The following is a 16071-nucleotide window of genomic DNA, read 5'->3' on the forward strand; positions in this document are numbered from 1 at the left end:
TGTCAGTCCAAAAACAGCATTATATGACATGCCCTGTTTGTTCTGGTCCTTAGTGAGCCAGCAATGCCTTATTCCTCCTCTCTGAACCTTTGTTATGGCCTGCTAGCCTGTGTTCTGTAGGAATCGTGTTTCCTTTGGTTAACAGAATACCATCCTCCGTGAAAATGTCAATTTCACTTTCTTCTCTCTCTGAGGTTCTGTGAAGTCATGTGGTGGCTACAATGTTGTAACCAGCCATGTCTAAATATTGCAGTCTGCTTTCTTCGCTGCTACTGCTCCTGTCATCGCTTCTCAACAGCTGTAGCTCCGTCTGTCTCAGTGCATGCAGACTTCGTTTGCAACCGTCACCCTGCGTGAAGGTGACAGTGTGTATTTGTCACTGGGCGTGTATTTGTTATGGGGCACCGCTTGACCCTTTATTGCCAGCTCCTTTCCTTCATGGGCATCTCGCTGCACGTAGCCTGCTACGGACCAGTGCCGAATGCCGTCTAGCTCTGGGGCTCGCATACAGTGCAAATGCACTTGTGTGCTACCTTCCCACCCACTTCCAGTCTGTTGGGGTGTGCGTCTGCACTAATCCACAGATGTGCGCCGCATTAGCAGGCGGTGGCAGGCTCTATTCGTTCTGCTCACAGTGCAGGCCAGTCATACCTGCCTAACCTCCGGAATTTTTCCAGAGACTCCGGAATTTTAAGCATTTCTCCGGGTCTCCGGAAAAGTCCCTTGAATCTCAGGAATTTTGAGATTCTTTCCGGGTCCCGTCATATTCTCCACCTGATTGGCTGCCGCCGGTAGCCAATCGGGTGGAGAAGTGGTCGGGACCAGGAAACGGCGCTCAATGCGACCCCCGACCCCTGTAATAGTGCTTTCAATCCATATAATTGGATTGAAAGCAGTATTATTACGGCGGCGGTGCCACGTTCATTTTGCTTACCAAAATCATTCATTCAATGCTATAGTAAGCAAAATGAAGGCGGCGCCGCAGCAGGAATAATGCTGCTTTCAATCCAGTGACATGGATTGAAAGCAGCATTATTTCGTCGGCGGCGGCGCCTTCAGTTTGCTTACTATAGCATTGAATGATTTTCAGTGCTATAGTAAGCAAACTGAAGTATACAACAACCGAGTTTACCTGTTGGGCGTGTGGGCGGAGCCATGTGCAAATGGGCGGAGTCTTGTGTGGCTGTGGGCGGGGCATAAATCTCAGGAATTTTGATTTTCAAATGTAGGCAGGTATGAGGCCAGTCCCTTCATGAATCCATTCAGTCCTTTGTTCTCAGGCTGAAGTTGGACACCATGTTCCTTTCCAGTTGCGGCGGTCCCCTTTCGTCACCTTTCCTCCCGTAACAACAGTGCCACAGATCAGTTTGTTTTTACCAGGCAATCCACGGGTTCTCCATAGTTTCATACAGCTTCTGGTGTATTTTTACGGCTCGTGACGTATTTCAGATAGCTTCAGCTTCAGGATCATAAGAGGATCAGCGGGAGACAGCCCAAGAGACGTCCTATTCCCTGGCTGCTTAGCCATGCCCCCCGATGCAGAAAAGTTATTGTCTGCCCCTTGAAACGCTGGTTTGCCTGCCACTTGCAGACCCGGTAGGCCCTTGTCCCCACAAAGTCTCTGTCTGCCCCTTGCAGCCGCAATGTGCCCTTAGCCCTGCAATGCCTCTGTCTGACCCTCACAGACCCGACGGGCCCTTGGCCCTGCAGTGTCGCTGACTACCCCTTGCAGACCTGGTAGGCCCCTGGCTCTGCAACATATGTGTCTGTCCCTTGCAGACCCAATAGGCCCCTAGGACCTGGTGCTGAATCCTCACATGAATGGCTGGCCCTCACTGGCCTCACTGCAGCCCACAGCGCTCCCACCTCGAGAGAGGATCATCTCTTGTTTGGGGGTGGTTGATGTCCCTTTGCCTTCCCATGTGTTGTCCCCCAGCACAGCCAGGATCCTTGTGGCCATTGTTAGTTGAGAAGATGGGTGGACTGAGAGAGGATGCCATTGGATGTTCTGTCCATGTCGCTTATCTGAAGTAGCCTAAATGTATGTCTGTACCCTGTACCTGGAGTTGGAACTCAGTAAATGTGTTTCCTGTTCCTACACTGGTGTCTGTGTCATGCTTGGCCAGGATTTCCAACTTAACACTCCTCCCTCCCTTTATCCATATCTGAGGATGGGGAGGACCCCCAACACAGCCAATATCTCTTACCCAACTCTTTTGGGCATGGGTGGGAGAGGGCGTGTACTCTAAGCTCAATGCACCTCATTGCTCTCCACCATAAGGGAAGAGCGTTGGCTATGCTGAACAGCTTGTAATCTGTTGGCCCCTAACACAGCGCATTTAACTTGTAACATGTTGCTTTGATGTTTAGTGATGTAGTGATGACCTACATGATGCTGGAGTTCCCTGGAAAACAGGACCACATAGCTGGCCTACAGGCAAGGCAACCCTCACAACATAATGTTTTTGTGATGTAGGATGGCTGAGTTGCTGCAATGTCTATAAATGGAAGGTTGACCAATTGGCATAAGAAATCAATGGCGGGATCAGGTAATATTATCCTCACCAATAATATCGCCATATTAATATCAGTCATCGGGAGCGGCCATAGGCGATATTATTAGTGGGGATCATTTTTGGGGTGAATGGGAGCAGGGGTATCCCCTGCACCCTTTAAAATAATATGGGGGTTGCGGAGGTGTCCGACACAGGTTTAATGGGTTAATATTGCTGCACAAATATGGCAACATTCTTGTAGGGCAATATTTTTGTGGGGATATTAACACATGGAACCATCAATGGCTGGCTGCACTGCAATTAAGCAAGTCTATGTTCTGTTGTGTTATCAGTAAATTCTTTCTGCTCGTTTCTTATCTCTGTGTCACTCAAGTGTCACGTAATGGATGGTGTTGCGACACACTTGGAGCACTTTTCACAGAGTGCTGCCATTGGAGTTCATGCCCTTAGCTTTTGTGTATATTTCATATACACCCATTCTCATTTTTGAATGCAACGGAAGTCAGTGGCATGCCGACCATTGAATGCTGCTTCCTTGTGTATGTGTGTCTACTACTCTCGTCTTAATTTCCCTGTGGGCTGGAGTCTTTGTGTGGGACTTTACAGCAGCCTAGATTGGGTTAAATCTGGAAATAAGTAGTCTGCTTCTAATGAGTTTGCACTGGCACACACCAGTGTTGGTGTGTGCTATCACGCTGTATGCTGCAAATTCCTCCAAAACAGTTCCCACCCTGTTAGAATGGTATTATCCAAATTGAACGAAAAAATTTGAACGTATGGTAGATTTGACCGAATTCAGTCACTACCTTAGTTTGAATTTCTTTGATTAATTTAGTTATGAAAATACCGAACATGAAGAGCAGAGGTTGTGGGAGTGTCCTCTGCTCCCTTATTATTGGCAGTGGGGGTCAAAAATTGCTTGGGCCCCTGTTTTCAATGAACGGTCAAAACGGGGACCCGAGCAGTTTCACTGCGGGCAGTCCGCCCGCAAACAAAACGTTTGCAGGCAGATAACCGTATTCTGTTAGACTGGCTGTGTTTTGCTCTGTGCAGGGGTTTCTTCACAAATCAGTTGTTCCTCTTGGGTAGTATAAGTACCCTTTGTGATGAACAATGCATGGGACCTGGCATGAGATGTGAACTGGACTCCATTGTTCGATACTAGGTATTTGGGATACCCTTTACGTCTGAATAGTTGCTGAAAAGCTGTGAGCGCGGAGGCTGTGGTGATTATGTGCATGAAGAAAACCTCCAGTCACATGGAGGTGTAGTCTGCCAACACTAGTATGTGTTTGTGGAGTAGTGGAAGAAGTCACTCCAACGGTCCGATAAAATCTGTGCACACCATGTCCCACTTATTTCTGGTCCACTCCATGCATGTCATCAGGGATACCCAGACCTCTAACCTATTGCCTCTGTCTGTAAACATTGCCAGCTTTCTTATATGTAGTACTACTTCTGTGTCTGTTGCTGGCCACCTGTATCATTCTCACAGTTGGCGCTTTGTAAGTGTCATACCCATATGTCATGTTTCCAATATGGCTTTTTCAAAGCTGATAATCAATTTCAAAATTGAACAGTTGGATTATACAAAAATGACAAGTGTTGAAATTAACATAGAATTAAAATCAAATATCATCAAATTGATTCACAATCACAGTTAACATAATTATTACGATGTTATCAGAAATGGAGAAAGAAGGAACAAAATAAGAGAAATTGTGAAATTAGATGATTATTCAGTATATATTATACTGTTGATGACTTTGATCAACCATTATATTCAATGTGGGTATTCTCTTACCTAATTTGCAACACAACCAGTTAGCTTTACAATTAAGTTGAGGATCCTTCAAGAATCTGGATTTTAACAAATCAAAGGCTTTATTAAATCAAGATAACAAGGGGAACTCATACTTAAGAGGCAAGAGCTGCACACACTAACTGGGGAGGTCTGCTCACTGCTCACTCTCTCACTGCTGTGCACAGTTTCTCCATGCTCTTAAAGGCACCAACTTTGAGTGTGAAAAACACAAACAACCACATGCCCCAATGCGTCGCCCGACTATGGAGGCCTTTGTTGGACACGCAGGAGCAAGGAAAGCTGATGCACGGTAACGAAGGGAGAGGTGCTCAAGATAGAGACAATGCTTTTTTGCACAAAGCAGTCAGACAGTATTCGTCTCCTTTTATGAAACTCCTTCTACCTAACACACACTTGCGTATCCTTCTGAAAGGCTTTCAAATCTATACTGAGCTTCCAGCAGTAGAAAGACATTACAGCTCTTACAATTAGAACATTTGGATCAGAAGTTGGAGTTGCACACACGCACTAACACTTGCAGGGCTCCACACACTAGCTCTCTCCTAGCTACGTCTTCTAGTTCTCACCCAGTTCCACACACCACCCCTCACCCAGCTCCTCAGACACACACTTAGTTGCATTGTTCCAACACTGGCCCTTGACACGTGAACCCACGCTGGAGGTCGGAGGGACGTTGATGTGTCGTTGTGGCGTCCAAACACAGGGTCCAACCATCTTCAGTTCACTGCACATGCACAGTGCCTGGCATCTGGTTTCTGTGCATGCACGGTTTGGACAGCAACTAGAGGAGCCATGGTGATGACGCAGAATGCAGAGTTTAGTTCCCTTGGCTGCGCTTGGTATATAAACAGCCTGGGAACTTTTCGTCCATGCGTCTTACTGGTAGTGTTCTCTCTTGCCCATACTATTGTTCTTCTGTTCTCACCTGCCTTCCCCTGACAGGCTGTCCTCCTCTCCTATGCCACTTATGCTCCCTGCCTTGCCTTTCCAGCCTGTTCTCCTTTTGGTTCCTGGTCTTGCCAGCCTGTTCTCCTTTGGGCTTCCTGTCTTGCCCTGCCAGCTTGTTCTCTCTTGGGTTGCTTGCCTTGCATTGCTTGCTTGTTACCCCCCATGCCTGGAAGTCTACTGGTTCCCTGTTGGTCTGTTCTTCAACATCCAGATCCAGGTATCATTGTGAGAACAAGCTTCCCCTGCTAGTACTTGCATTGTCCTTGCACCATGCAAATCAGGGGAAGTCCGACCGTGATACAGGGAGTCAAGCCAGCAAACCTAGGTTACCACCTCCTGGGTTTGTTGGTTGGCTCCTTGTTTCACACAGAAGCCCAACAAACATCCCTAATGAACTACGGCATGAAGGAGCCAGGGGCGTAGAGCAGGTGTAATGCAGTGCTTAACATTTGGTAGCTGCTGGTAGAGTGAAAATTGAATTAGACTCAGCTCTCGTATCAGAATACCCCCTGACTATGCCATATAGCTTTCATGCGAATCACTAGTGTGGTGGGTAATTAGCACATTCTCCTTATGATCAGAGTGAAATCTGGCATCCACATTGCCACACTCTCTAAGGGGTTGATGGGACCTGTTAAGGTGCTCTTAGCTTGCCTGTGATAAGCAAGTCGGAAATGATGGTCACAGGTAAATTCGGTCAGGATTACCAACCCAGAAAAGTGGCAGTGTGGGTGAAAGTGTGCCTTACCAGTGAATAGAGATTTTCCTGTGATTGACATGCAGACAGTGTGGCCTGGAGCCTTGCAGAGCACCTTCATGAAGGAAGGCTTCTGTAGTGTTTTCACAGGTGCTCCCTCCTGCTTGAGTGGTGATTGGAACGGTGAGTGCATGTGTTGTGAAATGTATGGTGCGTGGTGGGGAATGGATATGCATAGTGAGAGAGGGTTGAGAGTGCATGTCGGAGGGAGCACAGGGTCATTGGTTAAGAAGAATAAAGTAAACGTTACTGCTTACCAAGAAGTTGCAGCTTCTTCATTTTGGATACTACATTTGGCGATGAGGCTGCCATCGACCCTCGATGACTAGCTGAATCCACCCAGTGAGCTGTAGAGCCAGATGGTGTTCAGAGGGAACGAGGTTGGTCTGGCAGCTGCTCCCTCCTGATGAGTATCGGAAACCAGGTGGGCCGTTCAGCGTTCAGCGTGCAGTGTGTGCATTACCTTTGGGGGCAAAGTTTTCCTGTGTGCGCGTGCACGGACTGCAGCATCAACAGCTGATAATGGTGCTAGAGTAAAGCATCCTAGAGCGTCACTCAACGTGCTGCCCTTTTGGTGGACATAAGGGCAAATCAAGGCCCAGCCAGTAATCCACATTGCTCTGCTCGCAGTGTATTGTTTTAAAGAAAAAAATAATACAAAAGGATAAAGGTATAAAGAATCTTGCCTGACTGGAACCAAGCCTTGCTTATGGTAATATTGTCGTGCTCTTGAACGTCTTGGTCTTCAGCAGTGGCCTTGAGAAACATCATTTCCACGGAGCGGAGTAAACCGATAACAAAACCATCCGCCCCAACATGGTTAAGGGGAGATCAATCAGCCACCCTTGACCATGTTTACGTCTCCAAAGACTTTTCCCACTACATCAAAGAGCATGAGATCATTTTAACTAAAAATAGCGATCACAACCTAATATCAGTGGTCTTGATGAATGGAATCGAAGCACCAAGTCAAATGATGCGATTGGATGTCGAGGTAAACAATAGAGGTAATCGTCTTCGGTTAAAAAGCCACGATATTAAGCACCTGACAAAAGAATACACCTCAGAGCCAAAAAACTAAAATAAAGATCAGGGAAAACATCATGTGGGTTTCCGACCCCTTCTAAACCTTTTCAAAGTAAAGAAAACAGGGGTAGGGAAACCCCAACAAACCTTCAGACACAGCTATGATAAAGATCTGGTTGAAAAGCAAAAATATCTGAGACGCCTTGAAAGAGCCGCTCTTAAATCAAAGTCCACGCAATTAAAAGAGGAGGCCAAAGCTTCCAGTCAAATGTACAAAAACTGGGTAGCTGGACGCAGAAGAAGCGTCCTTCAAAATGACTTGGAACCGATGCTCAAGGCCCTGAGCAAAAAAACCTCAAGAAACTTCTGGTTACTGATTAAACAACGCCCCCTCGTTACAACTGATGTCCAACAAAACTATGTTAGTGACACAGCATGGGAACAACATTTTTTGGCACTGTTTGAGGGTTTTGGAAACAAGCCAGCCTGACAACGGCAGACAACCAAGAAGGATGGAACCTCAATTTTAACTTGGAAGACATTCGATCAAAAATACAAAATCTTAACATCTCAAGAGCTCCTGGGCCAGACGGCTTGACAAATGCAATGTTAAAAGACCACCCGCAGGAGTGGGCATGTTTTATAAATGCAGTTTTTGAAAAGATCTGCCAAGCCCAACAAATAGCTTTCTCATGGAAAGCAGCAACAATATACCGATTTTCAACAATGGAAGAAAAAATGATCTACAACATTATCAGCCTATCGCGCTGTTGGATGTCATAGGCAAAATCTCCATATCCCTGTTACTGTCAAAATTCACTGGCTGGACCACCATCAACAGCTGGTTTGATCCTTTCCAGACAGGGTTTATCAAGAACATTGGAACAGCAGCCAACATAATGATACTGAACATCCTGAAAGCCCAGAGCCATCAAGTGGGGACTAGAAGGTATATAGCTTTCATTGACATAGTCCAGGCTTTCGACTGGGTCAAAAGAAAGCGATTGTGGCAAAATCTATCCGAGCAAAACTGCCCCGTGGACATTCAGGACCTCCTAATACAGCTTCACTCCGACACCTCAATAAGGGTGCGTTTGAACAGGGATGGTCTTTTAAGTCAGCCAATTCTAACTTCACGAGGGGTTAAACAGGGATGCCCCATGGCCACAGCATTTTACAACTTCTACATTGCTGACATCGCCAACTTCGAACAATCTATCCGAACGTTTCCACCAACAATTGAGAAAGTTAAAGTCACCAGACTACTGTATGCGGACGACCAGATCATGATCGATCAGACATCGATTGGGCTATAAAGGCAACTGGATGCTCTCCAATGTTATCTACATCAAAACATTTTGGAGATTAACGAAGATAAAACTAAAATCATTTGTCTACAAAAAGCCAAAAAAAGAAGAAATGATTGGTACTTGGGTGATAAGAAAATCGAAGAGGTGGACACGATCAAGTATCTGGGAGTGATTTTTAACAACAGCGCAATAGAAGCCCCAGCCCAGGAGTCTCTGAAGGCCAAAGTAAAAGTGATGGCAACACAAGGTCGCCTAATGGACAAGAGATATGGGTGTTTTTCAATCGTTGGGTTCATTAACTTTTATAGAAGTAAAGTAATCCCTACATTAACATACAGAGCTGATGGTATGATCCACATGACTACAAAAATATGGCCAACACTGGAAGGCATCTTCTGGAGGACTGTCTTGAACCTCCATAACTGTGTGGGGACCGTCTGGATTCGAAACGAACTTGGTCTGTCCTCTCTCGCGGTTACAGTTGAATGAAACGCCTTGAGACTGTTCCGCAAAATTCTACCACCTTCTACTGCGCCGATATTCGGAATAATACGTGACAAACTGCTAAGAAGCACAAACACTGTGCTAAACACATGGGTTCGTAAAAGAAGAGAAGTACTAGACGATATCGGATGCTCAGAACAGGATCTCGTTACGAACCCACTGAGAGTAAATAAAAAACTCTTGGAAAAGGATTGGATAGACACAACTGATGAAGCAAACAAAAGCAGTCTATCCAAGAATCTAACTTTGGTGGACATAAAACTGAATCACTGCTGAGGATACCTAAAAGGATTCCCAGATAGAACCTACAGAAACATCTTTCTTCGGATGAGGTTAAACCTCTTGGATACAAACAAAATAAACCACATTCGTGATGCCTCTGTTCCGGGAGCCTGTCGATTCTGCCAACAGTGGAGGTAGAATCTATTAAAAATCTATTAATAAGCTGTCCTGGCTGGAGAGAGCTAAGAGAAAAACACTTGGAACCAGTAAAGAGAAACTTCCAAACCATGCACAAGGAAGATAGTTGGAGAACATTGATGTGTGGTGAAAAAACCGACACGGTCATAACCATGGTATCAATGATGAAAACCATAATCCCAAACTTGGAGCAGGGGTTTAATTGTAAAGGGAAGTCCTTTTTTATTTGAAATAGTGCTACAGACGTCATGTATATCCTCGTCATGGAACTCGATTCTACTTCTTCTTCTTTTTATGCAACTTCTCTCTTACTTCTCATTTCAACTTGAAGTTCCAAACTCTTAGTTGGGCTTGACTCCTCTGTGCAATTTTCTGTTCTGTTTTTCCACTTTTTTTCTTGTGATGCACATGCGGACTGATAGAAACAAAGGTTATTTTTTGGAAATTCTTTTCTTCTTTTTGAAATAAATGTTAATTCAATTAATTCAAATAAATAAAAAAAGAAACAAGAAAGGGCAATCAAAGATAAATTATGGACCGTTAGGACATCTGTTTGGGCTGACTCTGGAAAGTCTCATTTTTTGTTGATGAGAGGCAGAGAACCCAACACAATCATGAATCCTGCATGGGTGAATGTGAGGAAGATGAGGAGAGAGCAGAGTGCCAGGAGAGACCAAAGTACAAATGTCTGTGAAGAAAGTGGTGGCAGTTTTGCACAGGTTCGAGTAGTGCCTGGTGATTTATTCAGGATAAAGAAGGGGAGGTTGGTGAAAAAGGAAGAGTTTAAGTATTCCAGGGCTGTGAGAGTAAAGGAAGTGTTTCACAATGCTGTCAGGATATAGGATGGTTCCATTTGGAATATGGATCGAAGAAGTAGACGGAGAAGGGAAGGTTTGTGTGTGGGTGGTGAAGACTTTGCCAGTGAAGTGTGTCATAGAAATGGTTTGTGTGATGTGGTTGTTGCAGTAGAGGCAAACAGGATTGTAGATGAGACAGTTGCCAGTTCCAGAGATGAGCAAGAGGTTGTCACGACCAACCAAGCTGTTGAGTCGAGTGGAAGAGTGAGAAACCCTCGGATGTGGTCAAAAGACTATGTCATGAACTGAGGGGCAAGGAACTCTTCGATGAGATTTCGCAGGAACACTGAAGATTTTTCTTTTAGTGTTCACCACTGTAAATTATGTTCCTGTTTTGTGTTCTTATCATATTGTTCTTAGTTGTTTTTCTGTTGGGGGAAGGGCGGTGTGCAGTGTTCTCACCTGTGCCCCCTCCCGCATGAGTGGTGATTGGAATGGTGAGTGCATGTGTTGTGGAATGTATGATGCATGGTGTAGAATGGGTGTGCATAGTGTGAGACGATTGAGAGTGGATGTCAGATGTCAGAGGGAGCACAGGGTCGTTGGTTAAGAAGAATAAAGTAAACGTTACTGCCCACCAAGAAGTTGCAGCTTCGTGATTTTGGACACTACAGTAGCACATCGCTAACATTCATAATCACGTTCAATGTAATGCTATGTAAATTAACAACACCAGCAATTAAATGGTAAAAATAACAGTTTTTTGTTTGCCCCAGCAAGCAAAGATGTATTGGATATGCCCATCGGCATTCAGTTGTAGGTCCCCGGATGAGCAAGGCATTCTTTTTCTGTAGTAGCTTTCCAACCCAACACCCTTCCACCCCCAAAGTGTCCATTCGTAGTTCTAGAATTGGGCCCCTCTTGAATGCATTCGCGTGTAATGGCTCTGGGGTGTCAAGTCAATTAATTTGGGTACTCACACACTCGCACACTTCCCTGGCAGACGTTAGAGGTGTTTGGAATGACTGACCACTCTACTGGTGCCGATAGTTGGTGGTGGCCTGGGTACCAGATTCTAGTGATGAAAAGGACAATTGTATAATATCCAATCCCTGATTGACTAATGGTGCTTTGGGCTGGGGGCCATGGATAGTTTCTTCAGGGTTCGAAATTCAGATTTGTTGAGCAGGAGCTAAAACCAGCTCCAGGATACCGGGCATCACCCAATAGGCAGGAGCTACCACTGGGGAACCAGGAGCAAGTATTCCATGCAGTGCAAATCAAACTTTCACATGAGATGTACACATACCTTTTTGCACATTATGTGTGATCCATTATATTTAAATGTTTCCTAGATTTGTCCTACGTAGTCTTTATTTACATTTTATAACACTCAAGATTAATTTTACATATGCATGCTTGTAGAGAACTAGTTGGCCTGAGGGGCCAAATGTAGCTCCTGGTATCTCTAGGTTTTCAGCTAACCAGACTCTCCTAGTGTAGAGGCAGGAGCTAAATAGCTCCCAGCAATTTCAAACTCTGTTTCCTGGGTAGGAGGTTGCCTTTTTGACAGATTGTAAGATTGTGAAATATGAGGGCTCCTGGCTTAGATGCTGGAGGTCTGGATGCAGGCAACCACGCAATCCTCAGGGCAGTAACAGTCTTAATGCCTGCTCACATATATCATAAATCTGCTGCTCAGGTAACACACAGTGCAATTTGTGGCTCAAACAACACTCTTGGCAGATGTTACGTCTTTAAGCACCAATACCTTAATGTATTAAAGTTTATCTAACTTTAATCCATAACTGGAACACCTTCAACAGGGTTCAGACCCTTTCAGGTTGAGTGGGATGCCGCATAGTGGATGTAGCCCTTCTGGATGGGTTATTTATTAGTCCTCTGTGGTCTTTTGCATATAGGTGATTAAAGAGTAGACATAATCCCACAACCTCGCTGTCTCTCTTGGGACTGTAAGATGCAAGCTGTATCTAGTGCTAATTGAAAAGGAATTGCAGACGAGGCGCAAATGCAATATCCGTTCTGGACTTCAGACTTGGTGCAACTTTGCATTGAGGCCTAAGGGAATGTGCAGGGCATGTTAAGGTGCGCTGGCACACAGCAGCTTCCTATGAAGGTCTTTCCACTGAGCAGGATTTGCAATGAATCCATACGCTGCTGGACTGGAGCGCGTTCATTACTGAAAACTCCATCCCTTTTTCTGTTGATGTAATGTGATAACCCAGTACCACTTTACACAGGGATCCGTCATGGGCAAGCATTTGTACCCTCTCTAGGCATAGGACATAACCCCTGTTTGGTTTGGCCCAGTTTGGTTGTTAGTTGAGGCCTACATCAAACAAAGCAAAGGTTGCAAGTAGGGTTGTGGTGCTTCTGCAAATGGCGACATGAAAATGTGGGTTACATTACAATTGCAGAGGTTGCTAAATGATCTACGCTACAAAAATGTAACACTGGTTTGTCACAGTGATTCTAAATTAAAAATGTCCCTGTGTCCTTTGGACTGAAGCGCCTAGCATATAGTTTTCCTCTGAACACTGCAATTCGCAATGTGTTTTCGCTTTTGGGACCCCTGCATGCAAAATTGCAATAGCCTCAGTCATTCACTGCCTCTTGGGTCTTTGGACTTCAAGACCTAAAATGCAACATTTCTAGGCATACTATCAAATATCTTTTGGGACTCTGGTCTCTGAGTCCTAAGGTGCAATACCTCTTGGGCTTCACCCATTGATACCACACCCATTCCTTCTCCACAACAGCTCCAAGTCTACAGGATGACATTTTGAGGACTTGTCTGCACCTCTTGTTCTTCTCCTTTGACTCCTCCCCTCTTTTTCTTCCAACACCTGTTCTTCCAGCTTCTCGGATTTCAGGCTACATCAGATTATATTTATTATAGTGCTTATGTAGCACTTTTATCCAAAGTGCCGAACAAAACTACAATAATAATGATCAATGACAAGAGTGCATGATTCAGAGTAAAACGTTCACATGACAAAAGAAAGTAAGACCAGGAGAAAACACAGAAATATGTAAGAGAAGTGTGAAGTAAGTGGGATGTGCGATGCATCTTAAATTGAGCTACACAGTAACACAAGTGAATTTCCAGAGTTTGGGAGCTAGAAGTTGAAACAAGGCGAAACGTGAAGGTGCATGTGGTGGTCAACCAAAAGAAAGAAGCTCTCTAGTAGGAGGATAGAGAGATATCTGAGAAACAAGTTCAGGTGGGGCCAGAGTGTGAATATTTTAACAACTAAGCAAAGAAACTAAAAAGTTGAAACTTTGTTTGACTGCAAGCCATTGAAGACGAGTCCAATGAGTAGAGCCATTGGAAGAAGTTAGGCCAAAATAAGATTCTCTCTGCAGCACGTACAATGCAAAGTACAAGGTAAATAGTCTAGTTAGGAAGACTGTGTATATAAAGAACAGCAATTGGACAATGAGATGGAAAAATTGTTTCCAATAAAATATTTGTGGAAGCAAAGGTTAACAAATGGCACATTTTCTTGATATTCAAGAGGTGAAAGTGGCCAGATTGAGCTTCAGCAGCATTCTGAGCTTGTAGACGAAGGGAGGAGTCAAAGATAATGCCAAGTTTAAGAGATTGAAGAAAGATAGTAAGCTGAAGTGGTGGGAAAGAAATAAAGGATTGAGAAGAAACAGAGGATGAAGCAGGAAGAAATAACATTTCAGTTTTTTCAGATTGAGGCCAAGAAAGCGAGACGACTTACAAAATGTGACGACCAAGAGACACTAGGAGAGGCACTGGTGAATAATCGTTAAATGAGGGAAAAGGAAGCAAGAGCTGTGTATCATCAGCATAGAGATGAACCTGTAAACCATGGTCCAAGATTAAAGAAGCCAGAGATGATGTGTCACTTGTCAACAGGAGGACCTAAAACCGATCCCAGGCGGATACAGTAGGGTAGAGGGAGAAGTCATGAGGAAGAAGACTTTCAGGATATGACAAAGAAACAATTGGAAAGATAGGAAGACAAACGCTGTGGAGCAGTATTTCAGACACCCATAGAGGAGAGGATGTAGAGCATGGTGGGGTGGTTGGCTGTGTCAAAACAGGCACTGAGATCGAGTTGGACCATGATCGAAGAAGGTATGAGATGTCGGGCATGAAGAATTGAATTTGAGAGGGATAGAAGAGCAGTTTCGTTTGAAAAACTAGGACAGGAGCCTGATTGATGGGAAGAGAGTAAAGCTGAGAATATGCGAGGGGTTTGAGCAATTTGGATAAATAAGGGAGAAGAGAAACTGGGCAAAGGTTTGAAAGTTCTGTGGGACCCATGGAAGGTTTCTTTAAGCAAGGGAATAATGGTAGCAACTTTAAAGAATGAGGAAAGTACCTAGATAATAAAGAACGATTGGAAAGAGTAAATAGGCACAGCAGCGGGATGTAATGGAAAATTGAAGAAATAACGTCCCACTCAGAAATAGGATGAAAGGAGGTTGATTCGGTGGAGTGAAACTAGCAACTGCAAGATCATCAATTCCAGGAGCTGAAGAGATGTCATGTTTTCAATTTTTTCACGGAAAGGTTAGCAAGAAGTGGTCGAGACAAGTAGTTTATTCAGGGTAGAAACACGTTTCTGGGAATTTGAATGTGACTGGATAAGTGTTAAACATTAACTGCCATTTGCTTGTCTAAGAGGAGAAGAATAAGAATAGAGGGGGTCAGAGTGGGACTGATAATTAGTAATAGCTCTATTTTTCAGCCCTCGACGCTTGACTGTACGAAGCTGAGCCCTTACTAGTTTTAGGGAGATGGAGTACTGAGGCTGTAGGAGCTCACCTCTGGGTTTGAATTCAGACAAAGGACACCAAGAGTCCTTTGGTGAAAGAATGTCTGAATGAATCTTAGATAGCCATGAGGAGAGGGACTCTGATTCCATGTTAATCTTTCTTTTCCAGAGTGCTTCACTGCACACTCCTTTCCTTAGCTTTAGCATTTCACTTTCATCTTCCAGGGGACCGAGTAGACCTAACCTTATGGCCTCTCCTCTTCTCGGTATTGTTGCTCAGGCTTGCACCATCTGGGTTTGCCTAATGCATGGCAACTCCCGCTCCGACCACTCAGCACGCCTAGTAATTCTCTTAATTGTATTTATCACGGGTGATTTCTGCTTGTAAGTTTAGAGGTTATACATTTAGCACCACCCACCCAGTCTTGAAGGTGTTCATTATGGTTTCACGAATGTTTCTGCCCCTATACGCCTCCTCCAAGCCCAACTCCCTGAGGGCCAGGTGGAAACTGCTCATTCATGATTGTCTTCCTTTTGACTCTTGTGTCTGGGTGGCATGCAGCACTATTTTTGTTTTCCTTGATATGGTTGTCTTCTTCAGTTTCCCTTACCTTTTCTTTACAATATTACTTTCGAGCAGCTGTGCATGATTTGTGCAACTTCAAATTTGCCTGCAGCCTGTCGACCAGCTCAGCTTTCCCTTTCAAAGTCCAGCTTCCGGCACTCAACAGCTCAATCATCCTTGAGTTCCAGGAGCTTTTTTCCAGCTGGGCAAGCTTCTGTTGCAGTAGGTCTCGCTGCTCACAGGTTGCAGTTGTTAGAGTGTGGTGGTCACACTTCGACTGCCACCTGCAATTGCATTTCCATATTGCCCTGTAGGCCAGTCCGAGTCTGGACACTGTATGGCCGCAACGCTGAGCTAAATACTGAACCTTTAGAAATCCTTTGCAGACAAACATCTTCTCAGAAATGTTGCTGTGTTTAAGCAGTTTTAAAAGGCATAGAAACGCATTGGCAAAGCCAGCTGTTTTATTGTTGGCACTTGGCAGGGAGAATGTGGTGGTGGACCATACGGATCTGAGTGTTTTGTCCGTGGCATAATTGTTCGTGGCGGAATTGACTGTAGTCAATTTTGCTGTGAATGCAATTTAACCGCGACCAAACTCTGCAAATCTCTGTCCCCCCGCACATTC

This window comes from Ambystoma mexicanum, chromosome 7p, assembly GCF_040938575.1.
Source record: "Ambystoma mexicanum isolate Mex_15411 chromosome 7p, UKY_AmexF1_1, whole genome shotgun sequence".
Taxonomy (NCBI): domain Eukaryota; kingdom Metazoa; phylum Chordata; class Amphibia; order Caudata; family Ambystomatidae; genus Ambystoma; species Ambystoma mexicanum.